We start from the raw sequence: 10431 nt of genomic DNA, 5'->3' as shown, positions 1-10431 counted from the left end.
ATTTTGAGTCTGTTTGAAAAACGTTACAAGATACTTAAAAAATTTCACGAGAATTTTGTTCCAAGCGCACGTTTTCAAAAATAAGGAAGACGATACAAAAATTTAATTCTACATTGAAAGATAAAATAATGACTCACATTTTGATGCTTGTTTGAAAATGTTCATAGAATTTGAAAAAAATACAAAAAGCGTTAGCAAAAATTGAATTTTAAATTATATATATATATATTTATTTAAAATTTTAAATTACATTTTCGCGAAAGCTTTTTTGTATTTTTTTTATTCAAAAATATTATGCGCATTTCAAAAAAAGCGTGAAAATGTAAGCAATAATTTTTTCTTTGAAGGAAGAATTAAATTTTGTATCACCTACCGAATTTGTAAAAATGTGCGCTTGGAAGAAAAAAAATTATCCTTAAATTTTCTCTAAATTTTCTAACGCTTTTTGTATTTTTTTTTCAAATTTTATGCACATTTTCAAAAAAAAAGAGTCAAAATGTGAGTCATTATTTTTTCTTTCAATGTAGAATTAAATTTTTGTATTGCCTTCGCTATTTTTGAAAACATGCGTTACCTAAACATATTTTATTTAAAATTATTGCTATTTTAAATTCAAAAAATAAGCTTCGAAATTTTAAATGTTAAAAATAATTTTTGAAACTAATATCTTATTCTTTTATTTGAAATCACTAAAATATATTTATAAAAAATTCTAATGGTTAAAATTCGGGAATTTTCCAATTTGGATATTTTATAAATCGGCAATTTTCTGTCGGGAATTTTATTATTCGGGAATTTTCCAATTCGGTAATATTATAAACTGTCGGGAATTTTAATATTCAGGAATTTTCCAATTCGGTAATATTATAAACTGTCGTGAATTTTATTATTCGGGAATTTTACAATTCGGGAATTTTATAATTTTGAAATTTTATTATTCGAAAATTTTATTATTCGGAAATTTTCCAATTCGGTATTTTTATTTGTATTCAATTTTATTATTGGTGAATTTTATTTCTCGGCAATTTTCCAATTCGGTATTTTTATTTTTCGGCAATTTTATTATTCGCGAATTTGATTAATCGAGAATTTCCTAATTCGGAAATTTTACAGTGTCGGGAATTTTATTTTTCGGGATTTTTCAGTCGTCCCGAATTATTAAGTTAAGAAGATAAATGTTAAAACAAACCCGGAACAGTTAAATTTTCAATTAAAAAAATTAATTAAAATTTTTTTAATAGTTCAATTTTTAAACAAAGAAATTAAGCTTCAACGAAGATAATGAATATTAAACAAAGAAATTGAATTTTTAACCTAATAGTTGAATGCTTAACCCAAAATATAGATTTTCTATCAAAAAAGAAAAAACTTTAACAAAGTATTTAAATTTTCAACCAAACAGATTAATTTTTACACCAAGAAGATTAAATATCTATCAAAGTATATCAATTTTTTCCAAAAAATGGAATAGTTAAATTTACAGTTAAAAAATGCGTGCCACAAAAAAAGAATTTCAATAAAATAATTAAATTTTTAAGCAAAGAAATTTATTCTTGAATTAAATAAAGAATATTCCACAATAAAATTAATTTTTAACGCAAAAGCTGAACTTTTAATTGAAAAATGAGTTTTCTGCGAAAAATAAAGGCTTTCAATAAAATAGTTTAATTTTCAACAAAGCAGATGAATTTAGAAAAAGATACATTTTCAGAAAAAATGGAAATATTTAAATTTTCAGTTAAAAAAATTATTTCCTAACACAAAAAAAGGAATTTTTAACAAAATAGTTAAATTTTTAACCAAACAGATGAATAGTCTACCAAAAAGATTGAATGTCTGTAAAAAAAAATTCGACAAAAAGTCGAATGGTTAAATATTCAGTTAAAAAAAATTAATGCTCAACAGAAAAAAAACGAATCTTCAATTAAAGAAATTAATTTTGAAACGAATAGATTGATTTTTAAGAAAATAGATGAATTTTCAACCCAATTAATAGTTAAATTAATCAGCAACAATATTAATTTTCTGCTACAAAAAACAAAGTTTTTAAACAAAATACAAAAATGTCCAGCCAAATAGCTGAATTATATATTATATAATAATTATATATAGCTGAAAAAGAAAAATGCTAAAACAAACATGGAATAATTGAATTTTCAGTTACCAAAATTCGTTTACAAAGGAAAATTGTAGAAAAATATTTCAATTTTTAAGAAAAGAAATTAATTTTTAATGAATATAATGAATATTCAACTAAGAAACTGAATTTTGAACTCAATAGTTGAATGCTTAACCAAAAATATAAATTTTCTACCAAAAAAGACAAAATATTTAAATTTTCAATCAAACAGATTAATTTTTAACCAAGAAGATTAAATATCCCTCAAAGAAAATAAATTTTCGCCAAAAAAATGTAAAAGTTAAACTGTCAGTTAAGAAATTGTTGACTAAAAAACAAGGATTTTTCAAACAAATAATTAAATTTTTAAGCAAGGAAATTAATTTTGTAATAAAATAACGAATCATCAATCAAAAAAATGCATTTTTAACCCAAAAGTTGAAATTTCAATTCAAAAGATGAATTTTCTGCAAAAAAAGACAAATTGTTAATTAAATACTAAAATTTCCAACTAAACAGATGAATTTTCAACCAAGAAGATTAAATATATATTAAAAAAGATCAATTTTCGACAAAAAATGGAATAGTTAAATTTTCAGTTTAAAAAATTAATTTTTAACACAAAAAAGGCATTTTCACACAAAATAATTAAATTTGTAAGCACTGAAATGAAGTTTTAACTTAAATAATTAATCTTCAACCAACAAATAAATTTTTAACACAATACTTGAATTTTTAATCCAAAAGATGAATTTTCTACCAAGAAAAGACAGATTTTTAACTAAGGAAATTAAATGTATATTAGAGAAAGATTAATTTGTAACAATATACATAAATTTTTGAAGGAATTTTAAAACTAATAGTTAAAATTTCAACCTAAAATGTAGATTTTTAATCAATTAAAATTTTTTTTAACAATATAGTTCAATTTTGAAACAAAGAAATCATTAAGCCTTCTGGAACATGATGAATATTCAACAAAAAAATAACTTTGTAACCCAATAGTTGAATTTTTAATCCAAAAGATAAATTTTCTACCAAATAAAAAAAAATTTTAACAAAATAGTTAAAATTTCGATGAAACAGATAAATTTTCAACCAAAAAGATAAATTTTTTAGAGTATTCAAATAAATAAATTTTAAACTAAGAAGGTCAATTTTCAACTGAATAAGATCAATGTTAAAACAAAAATGGAATAGTTAAATTTTCAGAAAAAATTCATTTTTACAATAAGAAAATCAACAAAAGACTTGAATTTCTAAAAAAAAGAAATTACTTTTTAACTAAAATAAATAAGATTCAAACAAAAAATTAATTTGTAACCTTATAGTAGAGTTTTTAACTCGAAAGTTAAATTATATACAAAAAAAAAAACATTTTTTTAACAAAATAGAAGAATTTTTGACAGAATAGTTAAATTTTCAGTTCAAAAAATTCTTTTCGCAAAAAGCAACTATTTTTTAAATAAAGAAATTAACTTTTTACTAAAATAATGGATCTTCAACCAAAAAATTAAATTTATAACTCAAAAATTGAATTTTTAACCCAATAGTTGAACCTTCATCCGAAAAAATGATTTTCAACAAAATACCTGAATTTTCAACCAAATAGCTGAATTTCTAAGTTAAGGTGATAAATGTTAAGTCAAATATGGAATAGTTAAATTTTCATAAAAAATGAACAAAATACTTGAATTTCTAAACAAAGAAATTAATTTTTAACTAAAATAAAGAAGATTCAAACCAAAAATTAATTTTGTAACCTAATAGTGGAATTTTCAACTCAAAAGATAAATTTTATACACAAAAAAAATATTTTTTTAACAAAATAGATGAATTTTCCACAAAATAGTTAAATTTCAAAAAAAAATTCAAACTAAGAAGATAAGTTTTTATGTAATTTTCAACCGAAGAAATTAATTTCCAACAAAAAGGATTAGTTTTGTAACAAAAAAGATTAATTTCCAAAGAATACACGAATTTTTAACCCAATTGTGAATTTTTAAAGGATTTTTTATTTTATTTCTTTATATATTTATTTATTTTATTTTATCAGACAAATAGCTGAATTTTCAACTAAAGAAGATGAATGTTAAACTAAACATAGATCACTTAAATTTTCAGTTCAAAAAATTATTTTCTATCGAAAAAAACCCATAAATTTTTAACACAACAAAACGAATTTTCAACAATATAATTAAATTTTGTAACAAAGAAATTAATTTTTAACTTACATAATGAATTTTCAATCTAAAATATGAATTTTCTACCAAAAAAAGACAAATTTTCAACCAAGAATATTAAATGTCTGTAAAAAAAATTATTTTTTAACAAAATACATGAGTTTTCAACTGAAGCAGATAAATTTTCCACCAAAAATAGAATATTTAAATTTTCATTTAAAAAAATGAATTTAAAATCAAAACTTCTCAGCAAAATATAATTAATTTTAAACAAAAAAAGTGTTTTCAACTAAAATAAGGAATTTTAAACAAACAAAAAAAGTGAAATTTGTGATATTACAGGATTTTGTGGTCATTTTGGATTCTTAAAAATATTATTTATATATAAATAGTGCAACGAAAATATAGAAAAATAGTTATTTTTTATTTATTATAAAGATAAAATTTGGACTCTTAATTAATAATAAAGTTTACACTTTTTTTACGGTTTATATTTTAAAATAAAATTTTTGTTTAAAATTAAAATAATTTAATATATCCATGTGATAAATATGTAGAGGAAATGTGGTGAATGAAATCTTATAGACAATTCTAATTAAATTCAAACAGTTGAATTTAATTTAAGTAAATAAAAAAAATGTCATTATCGTTGAATTTACTGAAATCTTCTGGCTGGAATAAATAAACATCTGTCAATCATATACGTTTTCAAAATATGTAAGGTTTTTTTCCATGTCAAGACATCAAGCTTTTCCAGGTTTCGTTTTTTTTACATCCAAATAGTCAAATAAACGATTTTTGTATATTTAATTTTTTTATTGGTCAACAATTTCTAGAGAAAGCGGAATCATAAATGAAAAAATTCTCAATTTTTTGCGAATATAAGTCTTCTTTGTGAAATCTTTGAATATATTTTTAAATCTTTGTAAAATCTTTGAAATCCTTAAAATTCTTTTAATGTGTGAAATTTTTTAATTTTTTGAAATTATTTAAAACCTTTGAAATGTTCTGAAATCTTTGACAACTTTTGAATTTTGTTAAATTCTTCAAATCTTTTGAAATTCTCACAAATACTTTGAAATACTTGTGAAATATTTTCAACACCTTTTGTGTAGATTTGAAATCACTAGAGTATTTCCAAAACTTGTGAAACCTATTGGCATTTTCTAAAAGAATGTGAAATCGTTCAAAATTTGGAAAATGTTTTGTATTTTAGCGTAAATATTTTGAAGTTTTTGAAGTTTTTGTATTCTTTTGACATCTTTATGAAATTTTGATGAAATCTCTTAAGTATTTGTGAAATCTTTTTGAAATCTTTCGGATTCATTAGAAATCATGAAAATATTTGAAATCTTTGTGAAATTTTTAGCTATCTTTTAAAAATATTAGAAAAATCTTTGAAATCTTTGTGAAATGTTCGAAATCTTTAACATCTTTGTGAAATCTTTTGAAATCTTCGAAAGAAGTTTTAAAATTTTTGCTAAAATCGTTAAAATCTTCATGAAATGTTTTGCAACATTTGTGAAATGTTCGGAATCTTTCTAAAATCATTGAAATATTTGAAATGTTTTGCAAGGTTTTGAAATATTTGTGAATTGTTGGAAATCTTTGTAAAATCTTTGAAACCTTTCTAAAATCTTTGAAATTTTTGTGAAATCTTCAAAAAAAATTTGAAATCATTAAAAACCTTTTAAATCTTTTGAAATCTTTATGAAATATTCAAAATATCTCTCAAATCTTTTGTAATAATTTGAAATCATTGAAATCTTTGTTAAATGTTTTGAAAGATTTGTGAATTGTACGAAATCTTTGTAAAACTTTTGGATTTTTTAATCTTTATGAAATTTGTATTAAATCCTCGAAATATTTGTGAAATCTTTGGTATTAATTTGGAATCATAAAAATCTTTGAGATCTTTTAAAATCTTTGTTAAATGTTTTGAAATGTTTCTGAAATGTTTTAAACCTTTCTAAAATCTTTTAAATGTTTTGAAATCTTTATGAAATTTTCGAAATATTTGTGAAATCTTTCGTATTCATTAGAAACCATTAAAATATTTTAAATATTTGTGGAATCTTTTGCTACCTTTTAAAATTTTAGTAAAATCTTTGAAATCTTTCTACAATCTTATGAAATATTTGTGAAATGTTCAAAATCTTTGTAAAATCTTTTGAAATCTTCTAAACAAGTTTTAAAACATTTAAAATCTTTAAAATCTTTTGAAATGTTTATGAAATGTTTATGAAATTTGTATGAAATCTTTGAAATCTTCGCGAAATGTTTTGCAATATTTTGAAATGTTCGAAATCTTTCTAAAATCTTTTAAATATTTGTGCAATCTTTTGTATTGGTTTGAAATCATTGAAATAAATGAAATCATTAAAACATTTGAACCATTTGAAAACATTGCTAAACCTTTGTGAAATCTTTTGCTATCTTTTAAAAATTTTAGTAAAATCTTTGAACAATTTTTTGAAATATTTGTGAAATGTTCTAAATCTTTTTAAAATCTTTTGAAATTTTTATGAAATCTTTTAAATATTTGTGAAATGTTTTGGATTCATTTAAAACCATTATAATATTTTAAGTCTTTTAAAATTATGGTAAAATCTTTGAAAACTTCATTGAATGTGTTACAATAATTGTGAAATCTTCGAAATATTTCTAAAATCTTTAAAATATTTATTAAATCTTTCTGAAATATTTTGTATTCATTTGAAATCATTGAAAAACTTGAACTCAATAAAAATTTGAAATCTTTTGATAACATTGGAAATATTTGATTTGCAAAATCTTTTAAATTTTTTATAATCTTCTAAACAAGTTTCAAATCGTTAAAAAATTTCAAATGTTTTGAAATTTGAAATCTTAATAAAATTTTTGAAATATATATGAAATACTTGAAATCTTTGTGAAATCTTCTGCTATGTTTTAAAAATTTTAGTAAAGTCTTTGAAATCTTCATGAAATTTTTATGAAAGCTTTGAAATATATGTGAAATCTTTCGTATTCATTAGAAATCATTGAAATATTTGAAATCTTTGTGAAATCTTTTGCCATATTTTAAAATTTTTTAGTAAAATCTTTGAAATCTTTGTACAATTTTTTGAAATATTTGCGAAATTGTCAAAATCTTTAATATCTTTGTGAATATTCAGAAATCTTCTAAACAAGATTTAAAACATTTAAAATCTTTAAAATGTTTTAAAATCTTTAGGAATTTTTCATGGAACCTTTCAAATATTTGTGATATGTATTATATTCATTTAAAATCATTCAGATTTTGCTAAAATCTTTTAAATATTCGTGGGATGTTTTGCAATTTTTGTGAAATGTTCGAACTCGTTCTAAAATCTTTTAAATATTTGTAAAATCTTTCTGAAGTATTTTGTATTCTTTTGAAATCATTGAAAAAATTTAAATCATTAAAAATTTTAAACCTTTTGAAAGCATGGCAAATATTTAAAATGTTCTGAAAAATTTAAAACCTTTGTGAAATGTTTGAAATCATTATAAAATATTTTATAATCTTCTAAACAAGTTTAAAATCGTTTAAAATCTTTTAAATGTTTTGAAATTTTTAATCTTTAAGAAATTTGTATGAAATTTTTTAATTGTTTGTGAAATGTTTCGTATTAATTTTGAAATCATTAAAATATATTTAAAATCTTTGTGAAATCTTTTAAAAATTTTTATAAAATCTTTGAAATCTTTTTACAATTTTTTGAACTATTTGTGAAATGTTCGAAATCTTTGTAAAATCTTTGAAATCTTTTGAATGTTTTGAAATCTTTATGAAATCTTTATGAAATCTTCGAAATATTTGTGAAATCTTTTGTATTCATTTGAAATTATTACAATATTTGAAATCTTTTGAAATGTTTTCACAAAATTTGTGAATTGTTTGAAATCTTTGTAAAATATATTGAAATCTTCTAAACAAATTAGAAATCGTTTAAAATCTTTGAATTTGAAATCTTTATGAAATTTTTATGAAATCTTCGAAATATTTATGAAATCTTTTGTTTTCATTTGAAATCATTAAAATATTTGAAATTAAAAATCTGTAAAGGTTTTGAAATCTTTCTGCCATCTTTATGAAATCTTCGAAATATTTGTGAAATCTTTTGAAATCATTTGTAATTATTAAAATATTTAAAATCTTTGTTAAATGTTTTGAAATATTTCTGAAATCTTCGAAACCTTTCTAAAATCTTTGAAATCTTCTAAACAAATTTGAAACCATTTAAAATCTTTCAAATGTTTTGAAATTTTTATGAAATTTTCGAAGTATTTGTCAAATCTTTTGTGTTCATTTGAAATCGTTAAAATATTTGAAATCTTTTATAATCTTTGTTAAATGTTTTGAAACATTTGTGAAATTTACGAAATCTTTGTAAAGTCTTTCAAATCTTTTGATATCTTTCAAACAAATTTGAAGTCGTTTAAAATCTTTAAAATATTTAAATTTGAAATCTTTATGAAATTCTTATGGAATATTTGAAATTTTTTAAATTAAATCTTTCTTTAATCTTTGTTTGTAAAATCATTTGAGTTCGTTTGAAATCATTGAATTCTTTTGAAATCTCCAATTTATTAAAACCTTTTGAAATTGTTTAAAATCCTTGAAATCTGGTGTAATACACCCTTATTGACATTTTTGACAATCTTGTAATCTTCTGAAATCCTTATGAATTCTTTTAAATACTTAAAAAAATTTTGTATTCATTTGAAATCATTAAAATATTTAAAATCTTTGTGAAATCTTCTAAAACCGTTTGAAATCCTTTTTAAAATATTAACAATCCTTGAAATCTTTCAAAAGTTTTAAAATCTTTGTGAAATCTTAGAATTCTTGTCTACACGCCTTTTTCAAATCCTAGAATCCTTTTTAAGTCAATGAAAAATATATTTTTACATGTAAAAACGGAAAAAATAAATTTTTAGTTTGAGGAAATAAAAATTTCACAAGAAAAATCGAATTTTCTTAAAAATATTTTAATTTTAACCAAAGTGATAAATTTTCAAATAAATTTGAAAGCGAAAATGGAATAGTTGAAATTTCAGTTTAAAACTTAATTTTCGACCCAAGGAAAAACAAATTTTTCACAAGATTCACAAGATGAATTTCCAACCAATAAAATTAACATTCCACCAAAGAAGATGAGTTTTCAAGAAAGTAGTTTAATTTTAAACAAAAAAAAAAATTTCCAAGCAAAAATGAAATAGTTAAATTTTCAATTAGAAGAAAACAATTTTTCAAAAACAACGAAAAAGGATTTTAAACAAATTAGTTTAATTTCAACCAAAGTTGAATTTGCAAACACAGAGATAAAGTTTCTAAAAATAAAATTTGAAATCTTTATGAAATCTTCTAAATATTTTGAAATCTTATGAAATATTGTGAAATCTTTCAAAATTTTAAAAAATGTTTTGAAATGTTTTTGAAATGTTCAAAATCTTTGAAATCTTTGTAAACTCTCTGAAATGTTTGTGAAATCGTTTGAAATCTTCTAAACAGATTTGAAATCGTTTAAAATCTTTCAAATGTTTTGAACTCTTTAAGTTTGAAATCTCTACGAAATTTTTATGAAATCTTCTAAATATTTGTGAAATATTTTATATTCATTTAAAATCATTAAAATGTGTTTGAAATCTGTGTGAAATCTTTTGAAATCTTTAAAAATTCTGGTAAAATATTTGAAATCTTTGTGAAATCTTTTGAAATATTTGTGAAATGTTCGAAATCTTTGAAATCTTTTTTAAATGTTGAAAAATTTTTTTGGAAATGTTCAAAAACTTTAAATGCTTGTGAAATCTTTTAAAATCTTCTAAAAACATTTTAAATCGTTTAAAATCTTTCGAAAGTTTTGAAATCTTTGTAAATTTTTATAAAATCTTCTAAATATTGGTGAAATCTTTTGTATTCATTTAAAATCCTAAAAATATAATTGAAATCTTTAAAAAAATTGGTTAATTCTTTAAAATACTTAAAATGTATATGAAATCTTTTGAAATCTTCTAAACAAATTTGAAATCGTTAAAAATTTTTTAAATGTTTAGAAATCTTTATGAAATTTTATGAAATTTTATGAAATCTTCGAAATATTTGTGAATTTTCAAGAAAAT

The sequence above is a fragment of the Belonocnema kinseyi genome, chromosome 5 (genome assembly GCF_010883055.1).
Source record: "Belonocnema kinseyi isolate 2016_QV_RU_SX_M_011 chromosome 5, B_treatae_v1, whole genome shotgun sequence".
Lineage (NCBI taxonomy): Eukaryota > Metazoa > Arthropoda > Insecta > Hymenoptera > Cynipidae > Belonocnema > Belonocnema kinseyi.
This window is presented reverse-complemented; position numbering follows the sequence as displayed.